Source organism: Scylla paramamosain, chromosome 6, assembly GCF_035594125.1.
Source record: "Scylla paramamosain isolate STU-SP2022 chromosome 6, ASM3559412v1, whole genome shotgun sequence".
NCBI classification, from domain to species: domain Eukaryota; kingdom Metazoa; phylum Arthropoda; class Malacostraca; order Decapoda; family Portunidae; genus Scylla; species Scylla paramamosain.
In genome coordinates this window covers 7,807,501-7,820,000 of record NC_087156.1, presented here as the reverse complement: position 1 = coordinate 7,820,000, position 12,500 = coordinate 7,807,501, and positions in this window count along the sequence as shown.

The following is a 12,500-nucleotide window of genomic DNA, read 5'->3' as shown; positions in this document are numbered from 1 at the left end:
CCTCCTGAAGAAATAAGATTTTACAATTAATAATGTGCCCATGATTCAAGTGTGTTACCGCCCAAATATTGTTCTGTCAACAGCTTGCACGTGTAAGCCTCGTGACCGGAAAAAAAAACTTGCATGATTAAGGCTCCTATTAAGAAACGCTTTTTTTTTTTTTTTTTATCTCATCACGACTATTTTTAAAGGCGACAGATAATTATCCGGATTTTCAAGTCTTTCTCTTGTTCATGATATAAAAAAATTTTTTATCTGTCAGTAGATCTATAATAACATCCTTAGAAACTCGTGTACTTCAACTAGAATATTTTGAAAGTAATCGATGTGCGGGCAGAAGTATTTCTGAGTTTTATCTTTAAAATTACTAGTGTGAAATACACACGAAGAATATACATGAAATAAAAATAATAAAAGTGAAAATTTCTTGTAATGATTATCCACCATGTATGTGAATCTTTTACCAGAAGCTTAGAGGAATTTTCTGAAAGGAAATTGATTGGTTGTTGTGGCTGTTGATGGTCAGTGTGTGGAAGTGGCATAGTTGTAGCTGTATAGAATTTAAAGTAATATTGATATAAAACAATACATCAAAGTGTAGTGATGGTTAGGGACTAATAAACGAACATAAAAAAAAGATCATGACATGATCAAATATTCCAATATAATGCATACTCACTTGCCATTGGTCACTTGGTTCGTGACGTCATAATTCGAAGCCAACAACAGCAAAAATTGTTGTCCACTTGTCTTCGTGAACTGTCTTATAATACTTCTTTCATTCTTTTGTTCTCCTGTAATAATACTTAATCGTAGGACGTAATTACATATGATTAATCGGTTATGTTTTATAAGTAGCTTTACACGACTCGATTGCTACGCTATTCAACTGCCCTTTCTCTCAACAAATAATATCCCTTGTTCTAAAACTCACTTGTGCTCCAGATACAGGCTTTGAGTGGATGGAGGAAGTATAATCATAGCACCATATTATTACCATACGCATGAAAATTAATGATTACAAAAATATCGCCTGTGCTTGATTGCTCTTGGGTAATCTGCTAGAAGTCTGATTACTTATTAATCAACATGTCGATAAAACCCTGATTATGAACATTCTATCAAAAATGTGTATGTATATATCGTATGCCTTTGCTTTCATGGACCTAGGAAGCTGGTGGCGAGTTTATTCCTTTTAGTAACTTTGAATATATTTTAAGCTGTTTTGTAAATATGTTGGACGTAATGGGTTGAGGTAGAAAATAATGATAGAGAATAATGATATTGCGACCATTATACATACCATTATACATATTTTGCTTCTTCATATATTTGTGCGTAATATTATATTTGAAAATATGAATAATTACGTGAATCTTCATGCATTTGCCCGAACTTGAAATAAATGTACGCATTTTTACGATAAAATATCATATTTCTCCCATTTTCCCATCACCTAATCAGTTGTTAGATAGGAGTACATAAAAAAAAAAAAAAAATAAGAGTGAACATTGGCTTCACGCTGGAAATTGTGTGATCACTCCCAAACACTCGTCGTTGATAATTGAGAAAATGGAAGAAAACAAAAAAGGGAAACGAAATACTGGGAGGTTTACTGTGTATGAAAATAAAGTTCACTTTCATAACCGTCTTCACTTATCAAAGTCTTAGGATTGTTAGATTAGAAAAAAAAAAATGATAGCGATAGAAGGGAAGCGAAGTCATGGGTGCAGCACAGCGGGGAATACAAAAAGCTTTATTACTTCTCTCGTAAGCTGGACTGGGTCAGTCGGCGTACAACTCACCCAGCTGTTTATTTTTCACTCGAGTTGTCGATAAATTAGTACCTGGGAAAACCAGGGTAAGTTATAGTGTGAAAACTAAACTAAATGTCACAATGTTCGTGTGCCCCGAGGCGAGGAATGTCATCCACCACACGCTTAAAGGGTAATGATATGGGGATAAACGACAGCCCCGGGAGAGTTGGGCTCTGCTTGTGAAAAAAATAAAATAAATAAATAAATAAAATTACAAAATGCAACCTTCTAGGCAAGGTGTTTATGCCTAACACTAGATTACAATAATACCGAAGAACAGCGTGTGCTCACAACTAATATAGTTAAATAAACAAAATAAAAAAAATAGCAATGCGGTCTGCCCACAAACTTCTATCTCCTACTTTCTTTAATTCTCCTAACTTTTCTTTCTTCCTCTGTTCAAACTCTTTATTCTTCACCATCTTTTTATTAGTTCAGTCAATCAGTCAGTAAATGCCGAGGTTACGTGCAACTATAACGTATACCTTTACCTAAACTATATTGTTGTTAATCTTCTGTATTCCTGTAGATATGTGTGATTGGCATCCCAACAACCAAATCATATGGCTGCCGGACGTGTGTAGGTGTGTTGTATGGTTGGTGGGCCCTGATGCTGTCCCGTGAATAGGTGTTCCGAGAGTTATGGAGCCGATCGGTGCTTATGAAAAAGTAGGAAACTTTAACATCCACGTCCCGTAGAGGGATGATCATTAAGGATAATTAGTAAATTATCAGGTACCTTCCATCACGTTTTTTTTTGTTTTTTTTTCATTGTGGGTTTCCTCGTGTGCCAATTAAAACCTTCATAATTAGCGATCAAAGTGAAATTTTGTTCTGTTAAATGAGTTCTATCAGAACTGTCCTGCTAAATTACATAAACCAAAAAATATGGAATAAAATTATGAGATTTACACTTATTTTTAAAGCCTCTGTTGTTTTGATGCAAATTAATTGCTACAGTGCACTAATTTTTGGTCCTGTTCATTAATAAGGAAGGATGTATATTTTAATTCATATGAATCTGTGTACCTGACTGTCCAATCATGTATTTATCGACTTATCTACAAGTACATATCCATTATCATTTTTACATACGTATACTTTATGGGGATAATATGTGGAAACGGGTAAGTATGATTCATACAGGGACTGCTACGTAGAAGATTAATGGCTTTTTGCAGCTTGCCTAATTTTCTTACGTTCTTATAGCTAATCAAGTTTTTTTTTTTTTTGCCTGATTTGTTAACGGAGTGTGTGTGTGTGTGTGTGTGTGTGTGTGTGTGTGTGTGTGTGTGTGCGCGCGCGCATGTGTATGTGCGCGCACGCGTGCGTGCCTGCGTGTGCATGTAGCAATGCCTACTGTCGTCTGCTGGTTCCCCAGTCAAATGTTTCCTTACTGAAAGGGCTCAGAGCTGATAGAGATCGATCTTTGGGTAGTACTGAAACCACTCACACGCCACATAATGGGACAGCGAGACCACAACCCCTCGGCTTAATCCCGTACTTACATGCTGCTGAGGAACAGAGGCTACACTCTGCCTCGCCGCTCCCGGAACTCGTCAACTCGGGGCTCCTCGGTTGTAAGCCAGATGTGCGATCCTACGCAGTGTTAAAACTGCCTTCGCCCAATGTGGGGCTCGAACCCACGACCCCGAGATTGAGTCTCGTGCTCTACCGACTGAATTAGCCGTGCTTGTCTACGTTTGCATGTGTATGTATTTGTTTGTATGGTTTTGTTTCTTTATAAGTAAACGAGAAAATATTAATCTAAGCCTGGTCGGAATGAGGTGCATCTCTTTCTTTGGAAATATTCTTTACAAGTGAATTGTGCTGCTCAGCCGCCTCCACACAGAATTCTTTCCAGGTGCAGCACAAACTCGGTCAAGAGAAAGGCGAGGCGAGATACCTACTTTTTTTTTTTAATTCCTCTCTTCATCTTCCCCGTGCTACACACTGAGAGGATGAAAAGGGGTCTGAGCCTCTACCCACCAAATGATGTTCTCGCTGCTCACTGACCAAAAACAGAAAACCCAGTATTTGCAGCCGAGACGTGCAGGCAACACTCTACTCATTTCATGACCGTCCCGTATTCTGCACCAACATTCCCATTTTCCTTAGTAGCCTTTTTCCACGTTTCCTCTAATACCGTTTACCAGTTTTCCTTTCTCTTCAAGCTATTAGAATTTTTCCGTCCTGATATCGTAATTGCACTTCAGGAATTACATTGAAACACAGATTTTTGTTAAAATTCCGAAACTTATGGACTAGAAAATTGCCTCAAAGCGGTTGCCGGAACATACTCGTAGAGTGGATGAAAGTAATAAGTAAGGTGAAGAGAAAAAGGTAAGGAGGATTAAAAGTAAGAAGTGATTTTTCTTTAGTTTCTACTGGGCAAAAAATTAAACAAAAGATCAATAACATATTTCACACACACACGCATACACATACACACACAAAAAATATCCTTTTAACGTTAAGGATAGAAATATATATTCACTCCTATTACTATTTTACTATTGGGACTTTTTATTCAAGAAATATTTAAGCTGATTAGTCACGAAATAATTTAATTATAAGGGCAAAGATTTTCTAAATATTTCCTCCACCCTCCTCCATCATCATCACTCTCATCTCTAGCATCAATAAAACCCTCCTTCCCTCCTCATTCTCCTTCTTCTCCTCCTCCCTCTTCATCATCAGCATCATCTCCAGCATCAGCAAACTCCTTGTCGTCGTCTTCCTTCTCCTCTACCTTGTTTTCTTCCTTTTTCTCCTCTTTCTTCTCCTCCTTAGCTTTTTACATGTTATATCTTTTTTCACTTCAATTCCCTTTTTTCTCAGCATTCTGTTCTTTCCTAATTTACATTTTCTCTCTCATTTTAAAACATAATTTGCATATTCCTCTATCGATCTACTTTTGTTTCTCCGTCTACTCCTTCGTTGCTTCCCCCTATTCCTATAGTCTTTTTATTTACCAACCGTGTCTGTTTTTCATCCACCTGCATCTCGCCACACTGCAGATTATTACGATGACCACCACTCCATCATTACTAACCCTTCTTCTCCTCCTCCTCCTCCTCCTCCTCTCCTCCTCCTCCTCCTCCTCCTCTACTTCCAAGTTCGGAGGGCGTTGTAATCCTAGCCACCACCACACAGTAAGAGGCAAACTTTTCCTTCTTATGCGAAGCATGAATATCGTGCAACGAGAGAGAGAGAGAGAGAGAGAGAGAGAGAGAGAGAGAGAGAGAGAGAGAGAGAGAGAGAGAGAGAGAGAGAGAGAGAGAGAGAGAGAGAGAGAGAGAGAGAGAGAGAGAGAATAGTAATTTAGGTACATAAAAGTATATAAATAACAGTGCACGTCGACATATACAGTGACATCTTTATTTCAAACTGCAGATCCCTAACAAAATGCAAAGGTTCAATAATGAAGAAAAGACGTATGAAAAACAAACTTCGCTACCAAATCTCTCTCTCTCTCTCTCTCTCTCTCTCTCTCTCTCTCTCTCTCTCTCTCTCTCTCTCTCTCTCTGCAATGGGAAACATAAGGACGACACAGAGAGCGAAACTGAAACGCACATTAATAAACACTCAAAGTGTGTGTGTAATAATAATAATAATAATAATAAACGGTTTATTATTTAGGCAGTTGACAAACTGAAAATGTACATAGGGGATGGGGAAAAACTTAACATTAATCCTAACGGTAAGACTAATCTAGGAGGGAAATACTATCGATTGATGGCTCGCACCATGGTGGGAATCGCACTGAGTCTGTACCGGTCCGTGCGCGGCGCCTTCAGGGGCGTTATTTTGTTGTGGTGTCTGGTGGCACGGACAGGGCGAGGCGCGTCGGGCGGCAGCATGTCTCTGAGACGCGGATGATGCAGTAGTCCCTTCCCAAACTTCTCCAGAGCCTCTCGGTGCCTGGTGGATATTCTGGACAGACTCAGGGTGGTCAGGGCTTCTTCATAGGTGGTGTATGCAGGGCCAAGGATGACCCTGCACGCCCTTTTCTGCACACTCTCTAGCTGTAGCTGTTGAGTGTGTGTGAGGGAGGAGGACCACGCTGGGGAGGCGTACATGAGTTTGGGGAGGATGAAGGTGAGGTACACCCCCCTTAACTCATCTGTCGGCGTCCCCAGCGACCTGAGTCTGCGCAGCATGTACAGCCTGTAGGTAGCTGATCTCACGGTGCTGGCGACATGCTGCTTCCAGGTCAGCTGGTCGTCCACCGTGACTCCGAGAAGCTTGGTACATTGGACCACCTGGAGGGGGTGAGGGCCCACTGTGAGCCGGGGAGGGGGCACTGGTACAGAGGAGGTACAGAAATGCATCACCACAGTTTTGCTGTGGTTGATGGTCATCCTGCTCTCCTCTGTCCACGTCTGCAGTCGCTCCAGAATTGCTTGCAGTGGCGAGTAGTCCGGGTTCTTGTTGGAAACTGGGACGCCCACGGTGCAGTCGTCCACATACTTCCAGCGATGGGGGGTGTCGGTGAGGGCGTCGTTGATGAGGAGGAGGAAGCATAGAGGACCCATCTTGGTCCCCTGGGGGACTCCACATGTCAGCTGTTGGAAATTAGAGACAGAGCCCTGATAGCGAACGGCCTGACGTCTCCCTGTGAGGAAGTCGGCTAGCCACGCTATCAGATTAGGAGGGAGACCCAGACTTACTGCCTTGCTGATGACAACAGTGTGATCAACTAGATCAAAGGCTTTTTTGAAGTCGACAAAAGCAACAGCTAGAGAGGTGTTTCGCTTGTCCAGGTGGCTGTGGATGAATTCAAGGAAGCTGGTCAGGTAATGTGAGGTGGAGGTGGCTTTAATATTTCCGAATTGTCTGATATCCACGGTGTTACAAATTTTGGTGTGTGTGTGTGTGTGTGTGTGTGTGTGTTCAGATATTCAGAGGGTTACATAAAAGCACGGTGTTATGAATATAAAAGTGGCAACTGCACTATTGAGGTTCCCTAGAGATTCTTGTAAATGTTTGTGATGGCGGAGGCCTTTTTTTCTTTTCCAAATTGATCCACTAATCTATTTTTCACCTTTTTTTTATTTTCATTCTTTTTTTTACTTTTTTGTGGTGTTTCTATTCTGTTTGCTACTTCTGCTGCTACTTTATTATCTCCTCCTCCTCCTCCTCCTTCTCCTCCTTTAATTCCTTTTCTTATTCTCAAGTTCTCCTCTCATATTTTTTTCCTATTTCTCTTTTCTTCTCCTCCCGCTTCTGGTTCAATGTGACAGTGATATCAAAGAGGGAATAAAGAATTATATTATATTATATTAGGCAATATGAAGATGAATATATTTCATTAATATCAATAACAATGAATTAAATTCAATCATTAGCCATCATAGTAGTGAGAGATGACACAGTTCCTGGAAGCCCTTATACTACAGTAATTTGTTCTCAAAATACGCATGAAGATGAGATATCCAGCCTCTGGAATTCTCGCCTTGTTTTCGTTTTTCTTCTCTCCAACCACTTTAGTGGTTTCAAAGGAGTCTTTAGTTAGAAGTTGCATTAGAGAAAAAAAAAAAAAAAAAAAAAAAAAATATATATATATATATATATATATATATACGAGTATATATATATATATATATATATATATATATATATATATATATATATATATATATATATATATATATATATATATATATATATATATATAACTAATTAAAAACAGGCAGGGATTTTTCTTTTTCATTTTACCAGTTTGTGTCTTTGGCTGGAGTCCTTAGCGCTTATAAAAAGGATAGCGTCTCTCTCTCTCTCTCTCTCTCTCTCTCTCTCTCTCTCTCTCTCTCTCTCTCTCTCTCTCTCTCTCTCTCTCTCTCTCTCTCTCTCTGAATCTATCTATCTATCTAGCTGTAGCTCTTCTATGGCATCGAACCACAATGAATGTGTGTGTGTGTGTGTGTGTGTGTGTGTGTGTATTGATGAATGGACAGACATTAGGATGTATTGGAAAGGGATGGGGTTTCACGATCGATTGACACCTCATTATGGGACCCACCAAGCCATGACACGGGCTGGAATTTTACCATATGCAATATATATATATATATATATATATATATATATATATATATATATATATATATATATATATATATATATATATATATATATATATATATATATATATATATATATATATATATAAATAAATAGAGAGAGAGAGAGAAGAGAGAGAGAGAGAGAGAGAGAGAGAGAGAGAGAGAGAGAGAGAGAGAGAGAGAGAGAGAGAGAGAGAGAGAGAGAGAGAGAGAGAATGAAGGTTAAGGAAGGAATAATTTTGCTAGGGTGAATAGGGAGATACCGAATCCAATTGTAGGACGGGAAGGAGGGGCAAGACAAGGTGTCCGTGTTCACGCTACCTGACTCACGATGCACAGATGACAGTTGTAGAGTTCCCAGAAAATGTACGCAGTAAACTTCCCACACCCTTTTATTCATATCTTGACGAAAATTATGTATTACCGTTTCTTCCTTCTTTAAAACGTTATGACTTTCACCTGTAGTTTGCAAATTAAATTACCGTGTTTCATCTGTTTGCCTCACGTGTGTTCTTGAGTTTGTGGTAGCCGTGTTATTGTTGTGTGTTCATACCGCTTTACCCCGCGTTGATGATGAAGTCTTTCCTACATCCTTGAAGTGCACTAATTGAAATGATCATTACCAATGCGTTTGTCTTGTTTTTATGAACCATGTGTTTTATTTTTTTTTATTCATTCCTCATCGTCTTTCTTTGCTTCCTTTTTTCATTCCTTTTCATTCTGCTTTATCTTCTGATGCTTTGCTTTATTTTCTTTTGTTCTTACTTTTTTTATTGTCTTCTTTTCCTTTGATTTCTTATCCTGGTTTTTTTTTCTTTTTTCAATCTTCTGTCTTGCATTAAACTTAATTCTGAACTTTCCTTTGGAAAATCATGTCACAGGCGATTATAAATGTAGACTTGAACGCTTTAGTCTCTCTCTCTCTCTCTCTCTCTCTCTCTCTCTCTCTCTCTCTCTCTCTCTCTCTCTCTTAATTATTCTAAAATATATTTATTCGTACTTTTCTTTATTTTAGTTTTGTTAGTTAATATTACCCATTTTATATTCCATATTGTATAATTCTATATTCTTGTTTTATTATTTTATACCTTGTTATATCGATGTTTTTTTTTTTCTTTATTATTTATTTTTGCAGGTGAATGACCCTCGATGCCTGTGCTTTCTTCTTCCATGCGAATTGCAAGGTTAGTCTTACGTCCTGAGAGTTCATTGGCTTGTTTAATATGACTAAGGCACGAGAAAAGGAAGAATTCATCATTTGCTTAAAAAATAAATAAATACATAATATCAGTGATAGTAAAACACGCACGCGCGCGCGCGCACACACACACACACACACACACACACACACACACACACACACACACACACACACACACACACACACCACTCTACGCACACACACCACTCTACGCACACACACATAGACACACAAGTATTTCTGTATAATTAATATATTTCATTCGCTGACAAACAGTCGTAGCAGGATTTTCTAGATTCTGCCCCATGCTCCTGATACAAGCAGAAATCATGCGGACATCTTAAACCCTCTATCAACAGCATCACTTTTCTCAGACATGGAACACTCAGCAAGCTTTAATAGGAATACCTCTGAATGCATATGTTCTTACTGGGAAGGCTGTTAATTCCGTTAACAAAACAAGGGCCAATGATTGGTATGTTCGTTTAGTAATTAATGTGCGTTATTGGTGTACATATATGTTCATACTGTTATGTTTCGTCTCTGGACTAGAATGTTAGGTTTGTTTACCTAGTCTTGCTAATGAAACTCTTCCCTGTAGACCTTCCCTTACGAGTAGTTAATAAATCAAACTTAAAAAAAGACCTATGAACACACACACACACACACACACACACACACACACACACACACACACACACACACACACACACACACACACACACACACACACACACACACACACACACACACACACACACCTGCGCGCCCAAAGGATCCCGAGCAATTTCGTTACAGGGGGATAAAGGAACAGACACACCATTACGAAAGTCACGCAGCTAACTTAACGTTGCTTGACGAGCGCGCGATTCCGAGAAGTAACTAATCGAAAGTGAATAGAGAGAGAGAGAGAGAGAGAGAGAGAGAGAGAGAGAGAGAGAGAGAGAGAGAGAGAGAGAGAGAGAGAGAGAGAGACTCGAGTTAATGATAGGGCAGACATGCATGGCAACGCGTCTTTCTTTTTATGCAAGTTTATTTTTTTATGCTAATTTCCGTAATAACCCCAGTTACTATGTATTTAGATTACTTCACCTACTCGTCCGGTCGTTATAATTCGCTGGTATTCCTGTGAAGTGTTTATTTGTGTGTGTGTGTGTGTGTGTGTGTGTGTGTGTGTGAGTCTGATTGTCTGTGTGCTCTTGCGTTTTTGCTTACATTAGAGCGTGTAAGACTAAGAGAATGGGAAACGTGCGTGTGTAAATATGTATATGTGTATCAGTGAGATGCAGCAAGGTGTGTGTGTGCGTGCGTGCGTGCGTGCGCGCGCGTGTGCTTGTGTGTGTGTGCGCGCACGCGTGTGTGCCAGCGTACGTTTCTGTGTCTGCCTGCTCACTAAAATCTTAATATCATTCCAGTTTTCCTCCAGTTTGCGTCATAATTCCGGAACTTTTTGCATTGTTGCCAGAGGGACATTGCGTTACCAGTTAATACAATTATAATTAATCAATCCAAACATGCGTACGCTTAAAAGAGTGGTAGTTAATAATAATAATAATAAAAAAGTTGTCCTTTAATTAAATGCAAATGGTTGGCGCGTTTCGATGCAATGAACCAAATATTCCTTTCAATAAACAAAAACCGAAAAAAAAAAAATACGCACAGATTTTTAAGTATCACAAAATGGCATAGGTATATACTGTTTTATCCTCTCGTCCAGGTAATCCTGTAAACGTGAGTGACCCCGTCGGATAAATCGTTAATCCTTCGTAATACGTAAGGTGAGACTCAGGTGAGGCTCAGGTGCAGTGGAAGCTCTGACACACACTTCCCTCGCCCCGCCCACGGCTTCAGGTTGCTGCTGCTGCTCCTACTCACTCCTCCTCCCTCCTCTGCTATCAGTGGAGACTGCACCTTTGTACACCTTTTGTCTACTTGTCAGTTCCTACCTTCAAGTACTTATTTATAAACCTTATTCTCTCTCTCTCTCTCTCTCTCTCTCTCTCTCTCTCTCTCTCTCTCTCTCTCTCTCTCTCTCTCTCTCTCTCTCTCTCTCTCTCTCTCTCTCTCTCTCTCTCTCTCTCTCAAGATTAAGGAAATGACATTCTACTTAGAAATATGAACTGGAACTATGAAAAAAATATAAGAAGATACGAAAATTTGCCATGTCAGGCGTCTCCTCTCTCTCTCTCTCTCTCTCTCTCTCTCTCTCTCTCTCTCTCTCTCCTCTCTCTCCTCTCTCTCTCTCTCTCTCTCTCTCTCTCTCTCTCTCTCTCTCTCTCTCTCTCTCTCTCTCTCTCTCTCTCTCTCTCTCTCTCTTGCCCTCTGTGTGTGTGTGTGTGTGTGTGTGTATGTGTATGTGTGTGTGTGTGTGTTTCCATTGCCTCCCTTTTTATTTATTATTAACTCCTAGCATGTGTTCTGCACTGTTTAATTGTAGTATGTTGGCTCCCACGCATGGTTCATTCACGTAGGTAATTGTCTTTTTTTACATTTTTTTCTTTTATTTTCAGCACCGAAGTATGTGTTGTCTTACGTGAGAGAAATTTGTGTAGGATAGTACTGAATGAATGTCTCTCTCTCTCTCTCTCTCTCTCTCTCTCTCTCTCCTCTAAACAAATATTTACAGAAAGGCTTAAAATTCCACGTTGAGTATGGAATTATTTAAGAAGCCTATGATAGTATTATTAACAGGAATAACACTATACATATTTAACATAAAGATGATAATGCTAATACAATAATACAATTAACTCTCTCTCTCTCTCTCTCTCTCTCTCTCTCTCTCTCTCTCTCTCTCTCTCTCCTCTCTCTCTCTCTCTCTCTCTCTCTCTCTCTCTCTCTCTCCCACAGGCGGTCGAGTATTTCGGACAATTACACATATCGAGTTCAGCTCTACTTGTCATGTGGCGGATTGACTGAATGATTCACCGTGTGTGTGTGTGTGTGTGTGTGTGTGTGTGTGTGTGTGTGTGTGTGTGTGTGTGTGTGTAAATGTGCGTGTTGCCATCTCATCTCTTTCCATGTGTGTGTGTGGAGTATGTGTATCTATGTTCGTTGTTCAGTTTTTTGTATCTCTGTCTGCATATGTAGACACCAAAAGTTTCCAGCAGGTTTCGTAGTAACAAGAATTTATAGTGCAGTAGCTTTTCCTCGTGGCAGACACTCGAATATACCCAGCACTGGTGGAAAAGAGAGAGAGAGAGAGAGAGAGAGAGAGAGAGAGAGAGAGAGAGAGAGAGAGAGAGAGAGAGAGAGAGAGAGAGAAGAGAGAGAGAGAGAGAGAGAGAGAGAGAGAGAGAGAGAGAATGGCTCTGCTGAATTCAATGTTATTTTTCCCTGCAACGTTTGCTCGATGACAAAATTACAGGAAGGATAATTTCATATTTAATTCTCTTGATTCCGGAAAGTTCAGGC